General features: G+C 37.9%; 1 protein-coding gene and 1 non-coding gene across 3 annotated transcripts in view; both read right to left on the bottom strand.

The window, feature by feature from the left end:
* The window catches only part of RUNDC3B (RUN domain containing 3B), a 146,856-nt gene that overhangs the window by 99,488 nt on the left and 27,354 nt on the right, over nucleotides 1-20,014 (bottom strand). The window lies entirely within an intron of this gene.
* Nucleotides 4,829-4,938, bottom strand: LOC130027831 (U6 spliceosomal RNA). The gene has a single exon (XR_008793058.1). It is a non-coding gene; the product is annotated as a U6 spliceosomal RNA (small nuclear RNA).

Genomic DNA, 20,014 nt, shown 5'->3' with positions numbered 1-20,014 from the left:
AATAATATATATATATATGCATGTATATACATACATACATACATATACTTAATGGTAAGTAAAACATACGGGTATGACATTAACTTAAAAAGAGACATGAAGAAAGAATATGGAATTTGGGTGGAAATCTACATTTTTCCAGTTATTGATCTTTTCCCACTATAATTGCTCTGGAGACTAAGAATTTCTGTTTTTATTATTTTCCATAGAAACTAAATTTACTATAAAATATTATTATGGAAATAATTTTATCCTCTATGTAGTTTATGACACTGAGCCAAATTTACCAAGATACATGTAACCTTGAATGTTTCGAGAATGACTTGAGTATTATGATTTTCTGAGATATAAAAATCTACAGAAGCTTTCCTAAATTTCCAAGTACATAACTTATAAGGGTGTTTTCTCAGAGTGGCCTTGCCCATTGTCTTAAAAGTCAAATTCTGTAACCGTCAGAGCTACTTTCTTATCTCTTGTATCATGTTTTGGCCTGAGTATACGGGTTTTTATTGAATGAGCTGTGCTCCTATGCTACTACAGAAACAATTCAAGTCTCATTTTGTGTGCAAACCAAGAATCAAAAGTTGGAAAATCTTCAAAAATGAACAAAGAAAATTCAAAAGCCAAATGGACAGGTTTATCTTGAACCATTGTTTCTGTGTTTATTCTGCACTTCAAAAGGTGGGGAGGTAACTGTTTATCCTCTAAGACAGGAAAAGCTTTGAGGTTCAAGCCAGTGTTCCCGAGCACAGCTTAGGTGCCATAACAGTTCAGCTAGATGGGATAAATTCTAAAATATCAAGTCATAGGCATCCTAAGTCATTTTATAAGTCTGAATACAAATGACATTCAAGGTGGGGGGGAAGCCAGAGATTACTATTCTTGCAACAAATATTCACTGAATATTTGCCATAAACTAGAAACTATTCTAGAAATTAGGAACATCTCAGGGAACAAAACAAAGATCCTCACCCTGGTGCAGCTTACATTTCAGTAGAGGTAAAGGCAGACAGTAAACAATAAACATAATCAACTAATATATTAGAAATGAAGACTTGCCCTCACAGACACAAGAAAATAGTTTGGGGTGAAAAAGTCAGTATTTCATTGTAAATCTATAAATCAGGATCGTTATTATTAACATATGGTGAAAGGGCTAGCCTCAATGAGCAATGCTGAAACAGAAGGGCAAGTTAATCATTTTTATATCTAGAAGTGTGATCAGTACAGATGTAGCAATCACATAAAGTAAAAACCATGCAAATAAAGCTGCACTATGAGGGGAATATATCTGAAAGTGAAGAAATAAACCAAAAACAAATGAGGTTGGAGCATATGTAATTTCATTTAAAAAATTCACAGTCCATTTAAGTATAACTAAAAAACAATGTTCAGAATCAAGACAGAATCTGTAGTGGATGTGTGTCAAGAAGCCCAATGTCAATGCAATGAAAATATTAATAGGACATTTGGCATTGAATCTCACTATACTTATTTTTCTTTAATAGTCTGTCACCACCTCTGACAGTCAGAAACTTTTTCATTTCAATTGATCATTTTTAATATAATCTATACAAAATGCATTACTATATATTCCCTCTACATGCTACCTATTTGAAGTTTACAAGATCGTTTCAAAATATTTTTTGAAATATTTTTCAAAAATGTTTCTTAAAAGTGTCTTGCCTACTTGCCTTTTTTAAAAAAAAACCAAAGACAGAATTTTAAGAAATTAATTTTAATCTGAGGCACTTTATGCTTCTGTACAATAGGGTTTCCTTGTTTTCACCCAAACAGTACAGATTATTCATTCTTTTTTACTATATGACACTTGCAAATACTCCTATACTCACAAATACTTAATGACATTACTGCATCTCATCATTTATTTATGTATCCTTCTCTTGCCCTTTGACATTGCATTTTACATGAAAAAACATATCTTATTAATCTTTTTATCCTAAAACTCCCACACAGTACTTAGATGGTTGCCAAATACAAAATGAATGTTATAAAGAGAACTAAGCATACGTATATGAAAAACAAGATTAGAGAGAGGAAACAACAACAAGAAAACTTTAAAAAGGAATTTTCAAACTGTCAGATTTAAGGTAGATATGAATGAAAAAAATAAGGAGCTCACATAATGGCTCATTTCTAAATCAGAGGGAAAGCAATAGTTAAATTAAGTGAAAAAAATGTGAAATGATGATCGTACAGGAATATTCCCAGATGTTTCTTTTTATAGCATTGTACAAAAATTTATGGAAATTTATAAAATAGAAAAATTAAGAAAAGGAAAGTTTAAGTATGCAAAAAACTAAAATTTTACCCATTTAAAAATAACTTTAATGATAATTTAAGGTGTTTATAAGTTCTTTAACCTACAGTAAATTAATTCAGAGCTGGCATTACAGTTTTATGATCTCCAAAAGATGTAAAAAAAAATCACGTGGCCAAAACATACTTATAGCCCCATCCCCCCTCCCAAACATACTGTCATTATATAATCAACACCACAAGCCACTAATCCTGAGTAACCACTTATCCTATTCCTAGCTATGATTTGATTGCATCTACAGTATCATACAAAACATATAGTATCCAACAGTTAGTCTTGATTCCTTCATTTAGCATAATGCATTTAAAATTCATCCATGTGGTGTGTTGAAGCAGTTTTTCAGCCTTTTTCTTGCTGTCTGTCCACTCTATGGATCTATAACAGTTGGTTTATCCATTCATCACATAAAGGCTATTTGGATTGTTTCCAATTTCTGACAATCACGAATAAGGTTGTTATAAATAGGCCTTTGTGTAAATATTAGTTTTTATTTCCCATGAGTAAAGGAGAGATTTCTGGGAAAACACTTTAAATTTCCACCAGTAATCTGAACTTTAAAATTCCCACAAGACGGGTGCTTGCCTTGCATGTGGCTAATCTGGGTTCACACTCTGGCACCATGTATGGTCCAGAGGCACTGTGAAGTGATCACTGAAGACAAAAGCCAGGAGAAAGCCCTGAGCACCAGTAGGTGTGCCATCCCACAAAAGAGATAGTTTGAATATTGAACTTTGTTAAACCTTCACAGAATCATTCTATTCTAGTCTACCCATATTAATTTTAGAATGTTTCATATTTACAAAAAAAGATTGTTTTGGTGATGGGTATGTAGCTTAGCTATAGATAACTTTTCCTACCAGTGAGGTCCCTAGGTTCAATCCCTGGTATACCCAACACCCCCTTCCCAAAAATCTTAGACTGAGGTTGCACTGAAGTACATCAATATGGAGAGAACTGACATATTTAAAATGTTGCATTTTCCATGCATAATGGAGAAATATTCCACTCACAATGCCAATAGTGTTAAGGCTGAGAATCCTAGATGCAGATTTCTGTAGCTGCTTACTATAGAATGTTTATGGGTCTCTAATATTAAGATCTAACCTCAGTGTGATGGGACTTAGAGGCATAGTCTTTAGAGGTAATCAGGTCATGAGTCATGGTAAATGTTAGTAGGGATTTTAGTAAAGGGCCAAGAAGCTCAGCTGCTCTACTAATTCTCACGGTCACGGTCCACGGTCCTCCCGTTGTTCATCGATTTGCTCGAGCGGGCCCAGTAACGTCATGAGACTTGTTGTTACTATGTTTGGCATATCGAATATATCATGGGTAGCTTGCCAGGCTCTGCTGTGCGGGCAAGATACTCTCGGTAGCTTGCCGGGCTCTCCGAGAGAGGCCAAGGAATCGAATTCTATCACAAGAAAATACAGCAAAAAAAAAAAAAAAGTGGCCAAGCAGGACCTCATCAGATCTCAGATACTCTCACATCACCATATATGTAAGAAATAAACTTCTATGGATTATAGGCCACTCAATCTCTGGTACTCTGCTACAACACAGCACAAATAGATTAAGACAATGACCTTTTAGGAACCTTTCTTCTAATACCTAGTTTGCAGAGCTTTAGTTGAATCTTGTCAAATGAATTATTTGTCTATTGAGATAATTCTGTGGTTTCTATGCTGTTGACAAAATTGATTTTTAAATACTGAAAGAGCCTTGATTTCAGGGTAAATATTTAGAGTTTACTCTGTTAACATTTTATTGAAGATTCCAGAATCTATGCTGGGTATTAGCATGCAGCTTTCCTTTCTTGTACTATTTGTCTAGATTTGTATCAGACTAATGCTACCCTCATGAAAATGAGTTGAAAAGAAAGGGATCTCTACTATTTTCTGGAAGGCATTAGGTATGATTAACATTCTTCCTTTCTGTATATTTTTTTGCCTTCTGAGTCATACCTGATAGGTGCTTGTTGGATACACCAACCTCTGGGTGTGGTGCTCAGGAGAACCATGTAGTATGAGGGACACAACCTGGGTTCGTGATCACAGAGCATGTGCTTAAACCCTCTGATATATCAGTGGCTCTTCTCCCTTTCTTAAAAAATTGCTTGCAATATAGTGAGGCCATGTAAGCTTAAAGTTTTCTTTGTTGGAAAGTTTTAAATTACTAATTAAAAGTCCTTAATAGACATACAACCAGTCAGGCTTTGTATGTCTTTGTAAGGTTGGTTAAGGATTGTTTGTAAAGAAATTAGTTCATATCCAGAGTTCACAAACTCACTTTTTTCACAGTTTTTATATAAATTATTTTAAATAAAAGTAGTTTACAACAGTTCATTACAGATAATATTCAAACACCAATCATATCACCGAGCACCATCCCACCACAATTAGAGGGAAGTGTGTGAAGTTTGTTTTATTTCATTCTGGAGCCATTTAAGCCCATAGATAAGAGAATACAAGCATGTATGTTAAAACCAAAAAAAATATGGAACGCTTCACAAATTTTCATGTCATCTTTGCACAGGGGCCATGCTAATCTTCTCTGTATTGTTTCAATTTTAGCATATGTGCTACAGAAGTGAGCAACACAAACTCATTTAACCCTATTCAAAAAAAAAAAAAAAAACCTACTCAGCATTGCCCTGGAAATCAATCTTCAGTAAGGAAGCTAACAGAAATCACTGCCCTCTTTAAAAACAAACAACAACAAAATCCTCACACAAGACTACCTTTACTTCCCTGGTTTTATAGTACCTTTGGGGTTGGCAGTTGGGGGTGAGAGGAGGGGTGATAGGAGGGCAGTGGTAAAGTGTTGTATCATCCACTTTGGGAAACACTGATCTAAGTTGTCAAGTTTATGGTAAGAGACGGTCACAGTATTAACTATTGAATGTTAGGTCGCTAGTTATGCCCTCTTTCATTTTGGTAACAGCTTTCTCTTTTTCTTGTTCAATTTAATTTGGGGATCTGTACATTTCCTAAACTGTTTCCAACTGACCAGCTTTTAATATCACTGGTTTTATCTTTTTGTGTGTGTCTTAAGTTGCATTTATTTCTGCTTATTATTTTCATCATTCTTCTAATTTTGGTTTGACTTTCTGTACTTTTTTAAAATTTTTTTATTTTTTATAAAGTTGTTCACAATATTTGATTACATTTGTTACTGATGTTGTTTGTTTTGGGGCCTTACATGATATATAGTGGTGCTCAGGGCTTACTCCTGGCTCTTCACTAAGGGATCACTCATGTCAACAAAATCAGCTGGCTGATAATACTGTTTATATGTTTTATAAACTTAATAATAAATTAACTTCTGCACGGAATACTTTCTATTCTCATAACTATCTATGTCACTATATTTAAGTTGTTTTTCTTTATAGTCTATTTTTTTCAATCAACCAGCATATCCATTTAGGTCTATTATTATTTATGGTTTTCTGTTTGTCTCTTTCTTTTCCCTTCTTTTAGATTATTTTAATAATTTTAGCATTATTTTTAATTCAGTGGTTTCCGAAATATTTTCTTTCAACATGTGTGGTATTTTTATAGTTCCTGATTTAGAGATTACAATATAATATACAACCTTTAATGGTCTAATATTTAATTTACAGCTTTTTTTTAACATTTTAAGTCAAACATATAGCCATATTGCTTCCTTTCTTTCTTAGTTTCAAATGTTATTCATATAAGTGAGCATTACACTCTCCCCTCCCCAAGTAATATTATTATTTTTGCTTTCAATAGACATATTTTAAATATCTAAAGAAAAAACTCTGCTATATATGCTCATATATTTACCATTGCTGTTGATCTTTCTACCTTCATGAAGTTCCAGGTTTCTCTGTGATATCAGCTCCCTTTTGCTTGAAGAACTTTTGTTAACTTTTTTTTAGAACAAATCTGCTAATTAACAATTCTTAGTTTTTCTTCATCTGAATATTCTTTATTTTGCCCCCATTTCTGATGTATGTTTTCAATGGCTACAGAATTCTGAGTTGTTCTTTACTTCTTCAGTTCTTTTCTTTCAAGAATGTTACAGGTTTGTTAGACTTGTCTTCTGCCTTCCACAGTTCCTGATGAAAAACATGTAGTCACTAGAACAGCTGTTCCCTATACATAATGTATTATATTTTTCTGGCTGCTTATAAGAAAGCCCTTTTATTTTCATTATTTTATACATATGTGGAAGTGATTAACTTTATCTGTTCTGAGGTTTACTGAGCTTTAATTGGTACTTTTAGGTTCTTTTCCAGATCCAGGAATATACAGAAATTCTAAATTCAAATACATTTTCTGCACCAACATGTTTCATCATTCCTATTGGGACCCCAATGACACAAATATCCAGCAGATTGATAAAACTTTGCCTTACAGATTGGACATCTTCTCTAGATCTATTTGTAAACATACTGGTATTATCACCATCGTGCTATCAAGCCCTATCCATTACAATTTTATTTCAGTTATGTTTTTTTAACATTCCAAGGTAAAGGTAAAAGGTAAAGGCCCTCCCGTTGATCATCGATTTGCTCGAGCGGGCCCAGTAACGTCTCCATTGGAGACTTTGTTGTTACTGTGTCTGGCATATCGAATACTCTCGGTAGCTTGCCGGGCTCTCCGAGAGGGGCGGAGGAATCGAACTCGGGTCGGCCATGTTGGCCGCTTGTAAGGCGAACGCCCTACCCGCTGTGCTATCGCTCCAGCCCATTCCAAACATTCCAAAATTTTCATTAATTCCTTTTATTGCCATTTTTATTTCTATATTTAAAACCTCTATTTTTTCTGCTCATTTAAAGGTGTTTACCTTAGACTAGAACATGCTTATAAAGCGTGATTTAACATCCTTGCCTGATATTGCACCTCAGGACTGACATCTCTGTCATTTTCTTTGATAAATGGTCATAGTTTTCCATTTTTTGTGTATTTATTTACTTTGAGACCACACCTAGCTATGCTTAAAGCCTACCACTACATTTGTGCTCAGGGATTACTCCAGTTAGTGCTCAAGAGAACCAGTCTATTGCTGGGGATTGAATCTGGGCCAGTCACATGCAAGAGAAGTGCTTCATCTGTTGCACTATCTCTTCAGTCCAATTTTTTTGTTCTTTGTATAGAAAGTAATTTGGGGGAGTGAAGGTATAGTACAGCAGGTAGGGCATTTTGTTTGCATGCTGCCAACACGGGTTCAATCCCCAGCATCCCATATGGTACACTAAGCACCACCAGGAGTAAGTCCTGAGGCAGAGCCAGAAGTAACTCCTAAACATCACTGGGTGTGACCCCCCAAAAAATAATAATAATAAATAATTTGGGATTTTACATAAAATGATTTTAACTTTTAGTTTTTATTTTTATTTTCCCTTTACACTTTATATAAATACTGTGGTTTACAAAGTTGTTAAAGACATTCAATATATCAACACCAGTCCCATCATCATTGCTCCTTCCCACCACCATTATCTCCAATTTTCCCAACCAGCACTTAAGCCTGACCCTCCCAAGCGGGCACTCAATAATTTATTTTATATTGCTTGTTTTAATTTGCTAAAGAATTCATTTGATCACTTGATATCCCGTTACTCATCAATTTGCTTGAGCGGGCGCCAGTAACATCTCCATTCATCCCTGTTGCATGCTAGCTTAGCGCAATGGCCATCTGTTCGTTCTAGGAACATGAAGAGCCTCAAACCGATCATTCAGGGTCTTGAGAAGTAATCTGACCATCTCATAGGTGGGCATCCACACGATCTTTTGACATCCTGTGGAATCCAGTCGGTAATGGCTCTAGTCCAGCGGACATCTCTAAATCTCATTACGTGTCCAGCCCATCTGATTTTAGATGCCTTGGCAAATGAGACAGCGTCCCTGATTCTTGAACATTGACGGAGGTCGGAACTCCGGATTCTATCTCTCATTTGAGTGAAGCGTGACACTCCAAGCATAGCTCTTTTGATTCCTCTTTGAGAGACCCAAATAGCGTTCTCATCCTGTTTTTGTAGAGGCCAGGTATCTGAGGCGCATGTTAATGCAGGAAGAACAGTGGAATTGAAGAGATGTGCTCGGAGCTGGAGGTTCTTCATCCTCTTAGTTATTTCTTCGATGCTCTTGAAGGCGTTCCAAGCCACTCTCTTCCTCCTGCGCAACTCAGGTGCTAGGTCATTCATCATGTTGACTTCTCTACCTAGGCATACATAATTGTTGCATTCGAAGATGGTCTTTCTGTTGAGAGTGAATGAAACGTCAGGGACAAGACTGTTCCTCATGAACATTGTCTTTGCGAGATTCAGCTGTAATCCGACCTTTCCTTCAATCTTTCCACACTCACAGTCAAAGTCAGTAAGCATTTGTGCCACTTGGCTGATGTTTGGTATTATTAGAATGATGTCATCAGCAAAGCGGAGGTGGTGTAGTTGCCAACCATCTATCTTCACTCCCATTCTTTCCCATTCCAGCCATCACATGATGTTCTCGAGGGTGGCACTGAAGAGTTTCGGTAAAATAATATCACCCTGCTGAACCCCCCCTCTTGACATGGATAACCACTTCTTCATAGAATGGTGAGATCCTGGTAGTGAATCCGTAATACAGCTCACAGAAAATCCTGATGTATTGAGTTTGAACACCCTGATTGGCTAGGGCTTTGATGAGTGTTACCGTCTCAACAGAATCAAAGGCCTTCTTTAAATCAATTAATGTTAGACAGAGCGGCACCTTGAACTCCCAAGAAACCTCAATGAACTTGATTATCATGTGGATATGGTCGATGGTGCTGAATCCTTTTCAGAATCCGGCTTGCTCGCATGGTTGTTCTTCATCTAGTGTTCTGCCAATCCTATTCAGGATGACTCTAGTGAACAGCTTGTAGATGACAGACAATAGGCAGATTGGGCAATAGTTGCCAATGTCATGGATGTCTCCCTTCTTGTATAGTAGTACAGTCCTGCTGGTTTTCCACTGGGATGGAACCTTGCATTCAGACAGGTAGTGTGTGAAGAGCCGAGCCAGTGTATTGAGTACTGACAGTAGGTTCTTCAGGTGCTCAGGTCTGACCTTGTCTGGGCCAGGTGCTCTTTGTTTCTCTACCGACGAGATGGCCTGTCAGATTTCGGATGGGAGATCATTGGGAACGATTTATCCATCCTGCGGAATTTGGTAGGTGGGCAAGTGGACGTGGCTATTAAAGAGATCTGAGTAGAAGTCATGAATAATCTTCTCCATTGCCCTTCTGGAAGATGTGATAGATCCATCAGGACATCGGAGGGCAATCATCTTGGTCTTGTAGTTGGTGAAGGACAGGCGGGCATTACAAATGCTTTACCCGGCTTCTGCCGCATCTACCAGCACTGCTGCTCTTCTGTCTTTGAGGTCTTCCTTATCACTTCTCTTCACTGTTTTGCGAGCTCAGACATTCGCTTGTGGTTGCCTAAGGCATGTGCCAAGCCACATTGGCTAATATGCTCAAGAGTGTTCGAAGACAGGTGTTTTTTTTGTGGTTATCTCTCTCTTGGCGTTCCTCGCATAATCATGGAAGTACTGAACCAGTCGATCATATGCCTCGTCAATGTTGTCAATGACGGCATCTTCCCATGTTGCCACAACAGAGCCAAAGAGCTCCCAGTTGGTGGTCGTTCTGGGAGTTCTCTTCTTAAACTTTGCATTCCTTTCTCCATGCTCTGTGAAGGAGAATTTTGCACGAAGTAGAAGGTGGTCTGATCCCATTTGGAATTTTGGGATAACAGCAACATCAGTCAGTAAAAACCATCAATTGAATATGATGTGGTCAATTTCATTGTCGAACCGTCCACCAGGAGACTCCCATGTCCAACATTTAGATTCGGCCTTCTGGAACTGTGAGTTACCATGGATGGTCTTGGTCGACATGATGAACTTAGTCTGTCGCCCTGTTTGTTCCATTCTATGCCATGGGTCCCAATGTGGAGTTCTTCGGCTGATCTTCTCGGTCCTATCTTGGCATTAAAATCAACGACAATGATCCTGTAGAAGGTGTGGTATTCTTTATAGAACTTCTCCAGCTCCATGTAGAACTTCTCAATCTCTCCTTCACCATAATTGGATGTTGGTGCATAGACAGCAAAGACAGAAACTGCCGGCAGTGAGAAACATCTATTCAAGTGTGATCATCCAATTCGGGGTGTTAGGCATTCGAATGATTCAATGTTCATGGCCAAGTTCGTGTTGATAAGGACACCAACACCACTGACCCCTCTTTTGTCGCATGTTGCAAGGAAAAGTTCTCCTCCAGTGTCGAAAACGGAGTGATGTGATTGATGCCTTCTTGTCTCAGTCCGATCAATGATGTCGTACTTGATCTTTCGCGCTTGTATCACCGGGTCCTCGATGGATGTATCAGATGCCAATGTACATGCATTGAAAGTACAGACAGTCATTTTTGTCTTTCTTTGTTTTGGAAGCCTAGTTCGGCTTTAAGATTTTATCAGCCTCTCCTTCCACATCCTTCTCAAATCTGCCGTATTCAGGGTCAGGGGAATGAGATCCATTTTATTTACTGGATTTGGCATATCGAATACACCATGGACAGCTTGCCAGGCTCTGCCGTGTGGGTGGGATATTCTCAGTAGCCTGAAAACATAAATAAACTTTACAGGTGTTCCTATTCAGGCATATGTGCTGGTATGATACTCTCCGTAGCCTGCCGGGTTCTCTGAGAGCGAGAATCAGAGAATAAGAAGTCTTGTGGCCGCGCGCTTCCAGGAGCTTGGTGTTATAATCTCTGGATCCTGGCCATTGTTGGGGTTACACAGCAGTTGGTGGGTGTAACTGTCTAGCTACTGGAAGGTCCACTCCCGAACCATGCAGGCTTGGAGATCCCAGCCCCGGGTCCCGCACTCCTGAGTTCCTCTGCCGGTTCCTTTATGTGTGAGGCTCATCCAAGCATGTGGAGAGTGGTCTCAGCATGGCTTTGGCTGGGTCCTGGAGGTCTTCAGCTATCGGGCCTTGGTGAGGACAGTCAGGCACAGGGGTAGGAGACTCTGCTAAACAGTTGATCAAAAATATTTTCTCAGAAGAAAGTTAGTGAAGATTGTGTATCTCACCATGGAACTATTAAACCCTTGTATAAGAGATTACTAAAATGATGTTACAGATTAAGTTTACTGTGTTGATATTTTGCTAAGATTTGGATGCCTTCTACATTACATCCCATCCAATCTGGTGTGCTACTGCTGGTCTATCAGTGTTGTAGAGTTTGAGTCGTCACGACTATGCGCTGCATGAAGTTTAAAATTTTTAACGAGGTGCTACAGCTAAGTTAAACCTTTAACTGGGTGGTGTTTGGGAGCATGTTCATGACTGCCACAGGTTCCAGAATTACAGGGAGATGGGGTGAGGTAGCCTATCCTTGACTCTGTGAGAGCCTGGAGATTTCAGTCACAAAATCCACATACATGAGTTTTTTCAACAGATTAATTTCTGGATGAGGATCATTCCAAGCAATGGGGTCCGGCAGTTAGGATTGAGAAGGGACCAACCAGTATGACAATAAGAGTTAGAAATGATCATTTTGGATAAGAACTGCGTGTTGGATGTAGGTAAAGGGACATACCTGATAACTATTAAGAATCTGCATTACAAACCATAATACCCAAAGGAGGGAAGGAGAGAGAGGAGGGGGGGTACAGGGGGTGTGATGGGAGAGAAACTGCGGACACTAGTGCTAGGAAATGAGCACTGGAGGGATGGATGTTGGAATACTTTTTGACTGTAACCTAATTATGAACAGCTTTGTAGGCATCTATCTCACAGTGAATAAGAAAAAAAAAGAGGAAACAGAAAAACGCAGCAGAACTGGAAAATGAAATAGCTACTTAATAAAGATTCAAAAGCTAATAACCAGAAAAAGAATTTCTAACACTTTAGTAGAAAAAATGCTGTGTCTATACGATATACATATTCCTGAGTATACTTATAATGAAGAAATATGTGGCAAAAGACAAAATAGAACTAAAAAAAGGGCCAGGGAGATAGTTCAAAGGAGTGGAGCACATTCTTGCAAGAAGGACTCAAATTCAAACGTAGGCACAGTGAAGCCTATACCTCTCTGCAGTGTCAGACCTGAGCGTCAAACTATCCAGTGTTACCACAAGGTTGAGTATTACTGGTTTTGGCCAACCAGCCACTGGGCACTGTTGTGGAAGACCACAAAATCAAATAAATGAATAAGCAAACAAATAAATAAGACTAGTGAATATATAAAGTTAGGGCCATATATATTATACTTCAACAGTACAGGCTTTGCCCATTAACTTGATTAAAGTCAAACTTTACTAAAACTAAAGTCAAAGTTAAGAATAATATTCAAAGGAGAACAGAAAGCCTTAGAACTTTTAAAGACAGTAATTATCTATCTATGAAGAAAGTTTGGGATTTTGGAAAATCTTGTTTCTGTATGCACATTCAAACAAAATCACTGAAATCCTTAAGAGGACTAAATAAAATATAAACAGAAAATAAGATAATTTACAAAAACACCAAACTGAAATGCAATACAACAGACGCAAAATACAGAAAATAAAATCAATCATATCTATTAGAATATTGATAATCAAAATAATTTTATTTAAAAATGTTAGCACAGTGGGTTGGGCGTTTGCCTTGCACACGGCCAATCCGGGTTCTCCATCCTTCTCGAAGAGCCCGGCAAGCTACTGATAGTATCCCGCCCTCACAGCAGAGTCTGGCAAGCTCCCTGTGATATATCCAATATGCCAAAAGCAGTAACAACAAGTCTCACAATGGAGACGTTACTGGTGCCCACTCGAGCAAATCGATGAGCAAATCAATGAACAACGGGAGGACAGTGCTATAGTACTACAGTGCTACAATAGCTCAAGCAAACCAAAAATGACATTTAAAATATACAATAAAATTACAAACTACACAATTTTTCCGAAGATGGATGGTTAGTAAAACTAATCTAGACCATTAAGCAAATCTTACAAATTTCAAAAAATTCTGCCACGTTGACTAAATTATATGATCCTAATTAAGTTAATGAACAAAGATGTAAAACAAAAAGGCAAAAGTTTTCACTTTCAGATGTTTTAAAAATAAACTCCCCAAACACATAATTAGCCAATAATAACTAAAATTTTAAACTATAAAATGAGTAGTTAAAATGTTATAATTACATACATATTAATATTGTCCAAAAATTACTTAGAGGTAGAAAACTTGTTTCCAAGGGTCCAATATAAACAGAACACACTCAAAGAAGATATAACATAAAATAAAAATAACATTAGCAGGGACAAGAATATGGTTCCATGGTCGAGTACATTTTTCACCTATATCAGGTTGTGGGTTTGATTCTTATCACCACTAACACACAAACACACACACAAAATCCAGTCGCATACATAAATGATTAACAGAGCCATTATTAAATACTAATAAGATAACAAAAATATAGCAATATTGCTCATGAAAAGAGAAAAAGTGAGCTAATAATCAATGTTAGGAAAAGTGAGCAAAATAGCTAAAATACGTGTAGAAAATAATACCAATTATTCACAATGGAATCTTTTCTTTCATCCAGTAGCTGCAGCATGCATAAAATATGCAATCTCCTTCAGAGGAGGAGATGGCTGGAAAATGAGGAGAGTAAGATGCAGGTTTTGTTTATGCTTTTTTAAAAATTATATATTGCAACAATGTTAAAAAATATGGATATGTGTTAGTTTCAGTTTCTAAGATCTCTTCAGTGAGATTTAACTTTTTAAAAATCATTTCGTTGAATTGATCCATGTTAAGTGTTTCACACCTAAAGGAAAAATGGCAATGAACTTTATTGGCTTTTTTTTTTTTTGCTTTTTTGGGTCACACCTGGCAATGTACAGGGGTTACTCCTGGCTCTTCCCTCAAGAATCAATCCTGGCAGTGCTCAGGGGACCATATGGGATTCTGGGAATCGAACCCAGGTCGGCTGCGTGCAAGGCAAATACCCTACCCACTGTGCTATCGCTCCAGTCCCCGGCAATGAACTTTAGAGTAAATAACTGAAAGGGTACAAAATAAGCTGACGAGCACAGAACAAAATATAGAGGAAATCATAAACATTAAACTGTAAGCATTAAAGAATGTGAATTAGAATTTAAAGAGCACATACACAAATGTCCCACTTGAACTGAGAGTTTACTGAAAAATCCTACCAAGTCGACTGATTGGTGATATAAAAGCTAATATAAACTCCACAGTTTACAAAATTCTTCCAGAGAATTAAAAAAGGACAATACACATACAATTCATTTAGTATGGGTAACATAATCTTTACAAAAACTAAAACAAAAACAAAAAAAGAAAATTTAGATAAATTTTACTTATAAACAAAACCAAAATTCATAAATCATTAAAAAACTAAATTCTAAGTCTGGAAAGATACATAAAAACAATGCATGAGGCTCAATTAAGATTTATTCCAAGAATGTGAAGGTGATTTAAAACAGGGAAAAATTACTGGTATAGTTCTTCAAATTAAAAAATGAAAGAATATTTCATGTTCTAGACCAGGAAAAGTAATGTAGATCTCTTCCAATGAATACAGCTAAAACCTGAACATTAGATATAAACAAACATAAGAGGATTTTAAGGGGTCATAAAAATAGTACAGAGGATAGGGCACCTGCCTCACACATGGCCAACAATGATCTGATCCCCAGATATCACAGCACTGAGGAGAAAGCAGTCAGCATAGCCATGGCCCAAAAACAAACACAAAGATTTTAGATTTTTAAAGGTACAGAATAAAAATTAGATTGGGTAGTAAGGAACTGAGAAACTAAAAAATGACTTCGATTCTACAGTAAATTTTAATGACAGCAGTAAGTTTTTTTGTTTTGTTTTGTTTTGTTTTTGCCTTATTATATTCAAGTTTATGTGGCTGACAAGTCAGGAACTTACAGTAATTATCTTGCCTTCTCTTCTTGAGATTTCTAAATTATGTTTGATGGTGAGAACAAAAATTGTGAGGCTGTTTAATGAAACGGGAAATATTTTGAAGAACTGAGTAATAAGTTAGTAAAAATAAAGGCACATGTGAAAGGTGAGGCTTTTAAATCTCAAGCAGAAATGATGCTAAAAAATTGTGGTAAGTCAATATTATATGTAACATATTTAATACACATTGTTTTACATAGTACAATACCTAGTACAGCCACAAAAAGCCTTTGCAAAGGGATTAACTCAGACATAATATAGAGAACTTATCATACGATATAACAATTTCACATCTAGGTAACTATCCAGAGAACACAAAAACAGTAATTCAAAGAGATATGCTCATCTATGCTAATTGTGGTAATTATATCACTATTTGCAAGAGCCTAGATTTGGAAATAACACTGTGCGCCATGATAGATAAGATAATAAAGATTTGGTATGAGACAAAATCCAACTGGAACAATCCCTTAGGTAGCTAACAACAGAATTGTGCTTACCAAAGTGGGTGGAGGTGTGCAAAAAGGTAGAAGGGGGTTTCTATGGACTATAGTGAAAGGATAATGCTATTTTGGTACTAGGCATGATCGGTAACACTAGAACCTTGAGCTATAAATGAAATTCTAAAAAAAAAAAAAGTTCAAGTACCCAGCAGAAAAAAAAGAACTTAAAATGAAAACATATATATATATATATTTTTTTTTAAAGAGGGTACAGTTAACTAAAAAGTAAAATGTAAGGTCTACTTGCATCTACCTATAACAGAGTTGTAATTGAAATCCCAGTTCTGTGCTCAGTGTTCACTTGGTTCATCATGTTATTCTTTCCAAAAGTTAATTTTTTTATCATTTATTTTCTTAAGGCTAAATCCTTATTTTAAAGAAAGTTTTTGTTCTTGTGGATATGGGCCAGTCTCTGTGGTGTGAGGTGGTACCTCATTGTGGTTTTGATCTGCATCTCCCTGATGATTAATGATGTGGAACATTTTTGTGTCTTTTAGCCATTCGGATTTCTTCTTTGTCAAAGTTTCTATTCATTTCATCTCCCCATTTTTTGATGGGGTTGAATGTTTTCTTTTTGTGGAGTTGAACCAGTATTTTGTATATCCTTGAAATTAACCCCTTATCAGATGTGTAGTTGGTGAATATCCTTTCCCATTCAGTTGACTGTCTTTGTATTTTGGTCACTGTTTCTTTGGAGGTGCAGAAGCTTCTTAGTTTAAGAGAGTCCCATTTATCTATCTCTGTTTTCACTTCCTTGGCCAGCGGTGTGACATATTTGAAGACACTATTAGCTTCTATGTCATGAAGGGTTTTGCCAACATTTTCCTCAATGTATCTTATAGATTCCGGTCTGATGTTGAGGTCTTTAATCCACTTAGATCTTACTTTTGTACATGGAGTTAGGCAGAGATCTGAGCCCATCTTTTTGCATATAGCCGTCCAGTTTTGCCAGCATAATTTGTTAAAGAGGCTTTCCCTGCTCCACTTCACTTTTCTTGCCCCCTTATTGAAGATTAGATGCATGTATGCTTGGGGGGGGGGGCGTCAGTATATTCAACCCTGTTCCATTGGTCTACAGCTCTGCCTTTGCTCCAGTACTATGCTGTTTTAATTATTACTGCCTTGTAGTAGAGTGTGAAGTTAGGGAGGTTGATTCCTCCCATTTTCTTTTCCCCAAGAATTGCTTTAGCTATTCGTGGGGGCTTATTGTTCCATATGAATTTCAGGAGTGTTTGCTCCAATTCTTTGAAGAATGTCCTGGGTATCCTAATAGGGATTGCGTTGAATTTATACAGTGCTTTGGGAAGTATTGCCGTTTTGACAATGTTAATTCTCCTGATCCATGAACAGGGGATATTTTTCCATTTCCTCATGTCCTCTTTTATTTCCTGAAGTAGAGTTTTGTAGTTTTCTTTGTACAGGTCCTTTACTTCCTTAGTTAAGGTGATTCCTAGGTACTTGATTTTCTGGGGCACAATTGTGAATGGGATTGTTTTCTTCATGTCTTTTTCTTCTCTTTCACTATTTGCATATAGGAAAGCCATGGACTTTTGGGCATTGATTTTATAACCTGCCACTTTACTATACAAGCCTATTGTTTCTAGAAGTTTCTTGATAGAGGTTTTAGGGTTTTCTAAGTATAGTATCATATCATCTGCGAATAGTGAGAGCTTGATTTCTTCCTTTCCTACCTGGATGCCCCTAATATCCTTTTCTTGCCTAATCGCTATTGCAAGCACTTCCAATACTATATTGAACAGCAGTGGAGAGAGTGGGCATCCTTGTCTCGTCCCTGATCTTAGAGGGAAGGCTCTCAGTTTTTCGCCACTGAGGACGATGCTTGCTATACTATAGGCTTGTGGTAGATGGCTTTAACTATATTGAGAAAAGTCCCCGCTATCCCCATTTTGGCTAGGGTTTTCATCATAAATGGGTGCTGGATCTTGTCAAATGCTTTCTCTGCATCTATTGATATGATCATATGATTTTTATCTTTTCTTTTGTTGATGTGGTGGATATCCGCAAGAACAAAAGCAACCGGTGCTGGCGCGGATGTGGTGAGAAAGGGACACTCCTTCACTGTTGGTGGGAATGCCGACTAGTTCAGCCCTTCTGGAAAACAGTATGGATGATTCTCAAAAAACTAGAAATTGAGCTCCCATTTGACCCAGCAATACCATTCCTGGGAATATATCCCAGAGAGGCAAAAAAGTATAGCCGAAGTGACATTTGCAATTGTCTGTTTATTGCAGCACTCTTTACAATAGCCAGAATTTGGAAAAAACCTGAGTGCCCGAGAACAGATGACTGGTTGAAGAAACTCTGGCACATTTACACAATGGAGTACTATGTAGCTGTTAGAAAAGACGAAGTCATGAAGTTTACATACAAGTGGTACTACATGGAAAGTATCATGTTAAGCGAAATGACTCAGAAAGAAAGGGATAGACATAGAAAGATTGCATTCATCTGGGGAACATAAAATAACAAAATAGGAAACTAACACCCAAGTATGGCAGAGATTAGTACCAGGAATTTTACTCAATGACCCAGAGGACAACCACACATTTTAGGGGAAGGGGGAGCTCAGAAAGAGAAGGGAACACCAAATAAAGGGTGTTGGGAGGATCCGCCCATGATGGGAGAGCATGCTGAGGGTAGACTGTCGACCAAGCATGGTTGCCACTCAATGCCTCTTTTGCAGACCATGGCACTCAAAAGGAGAGAGAGGGAAATGCCCTGCCACAGAGGCAGGGTGGGATGGGGGCTGGGGGGGAGGGGATGCTGGGGTCCGTGGTGGTGGGAAATGCACACTGATGGAGGGATGGGTGTTTGATCATTGTATAATCGAAACCCAAGCACAAAAATGTGTAAGTCTACAACTGTACCTCATGGTGCCTCACTATTAAAAAATAAATACAATAAAAAAATAAAGAAAGTTGACTAGAGAAGAGTCCTCTTAGCATTTCTTCATGAACACTGAGGTTTTCTCTTCATTACAGAAGAGTGATTTGGATAGGTAATTCTGTGTTGACATTTCTTTTCCTAAGACCAGGAGATAGTACAGTAGTAAGCCTGTGTCTGACTCCATTCAACTCCCAGAACCTGTTTCCCATTCACTGCTAGGTGTGACTTGGAGTCCCCAAACACTGCCAGGTAGGGTGGCCTGGATATCACCAGCACCATAGAGCCCAGGTACCATCCTTAAGCCCTTGCACTGCTCTGAAAGCTGACTGTCCAAGAATCACAGGTCCAACACCCTCACCCCCAAAACCCCTCTAAAAGCATACTGAGAGTTCTGTTGGGAACTTTGAGCGTTTCCTGTGGTAGAATTCTAGATTCTCTAGTCCTTTCTGGTCAAACTTCTGGCCACAATTTTTCTGAGGTATTTGGCCAAAGTAGAGCATATTATTTGTTAATCTGCTTTATTCCTGGTTCTTTAGTTAAAAAGACTTACATTCTTGTTGAAGCCTTTATCCCTAATACCACTGACTTTTTTCAGGCTACTGGTTTATCTCGCATCCAGTTTTGAATCTATTAAGCAACCAGAAAAATCCAAGAACACACCATCACATCACCTCAAAGATTCTAAAGCCTGTAGTCTTCCTTTTCCTTTCCCTCGAAGTCTTCTATGCTTTACATATGATATCCAGGGATTTTAGTTATATTGAACAGTATCACTGTATTGCTGTATCACTGTCATCCCGCTGTTCGTCGATTTACTAGAGCGGGCACCAGTAATGTCTCTATTCCTCCCAGCGCTGAGATTTTGGCAGCCTCTCCTTACTCTTTCCCAATGATTGGAGGCTCTTTCAGGGTCAGGGGAATGAGACCTGTTATCGTTACTGTTTTTGGCATATCAAATACGCCACGATGGAGACGTTACTGGGTCCGCTCGAGCAAATTGATGAACAACGGGAGAAATATATATATTTCCCTCTATAGATTTGTTGCCTAATGTCTGAACCCCATCAAATATGGTATGGTAATTATGGATAATGGATAGGAAGTGTCTTATGATGTGTCCGGAAAGCATGGCAGCAGTCGGATAGTGGAGCTCAGCTGCTGGGGCTGGGTCCCTTGGGGCAGGGAGGGCTCTCACCGTCCACTAGGGGGTGCCCCGAGTGAAAACATGCGCTGAGTCCGGTGGCATGGTTAGGGGAGCCTCATTTTATGCTCCATTCCAGGAG

The sequence above is a fragment of the Sorex fumeus genome, unplaced genomic scaffold (assembly GCF_029834395.1).
Source record: "Sorex fumeus unplaced genomic scaffold, SorFum_2.1 ptg000037l, whole genome shotgun sequence".
Classification (NCBI taxonomy): domain Eukaryota; kingdom Metazoa; phylum Chordata; class Mammalia; order Eulipotyphla; family Soricidae; genus Sorex; species Sorex fumeus.
The sequence above is the reverse complement of the archived record's forward strand: the minus strand, read 5'-3'. Positions and strand labels throughout refer to the sequence as shown.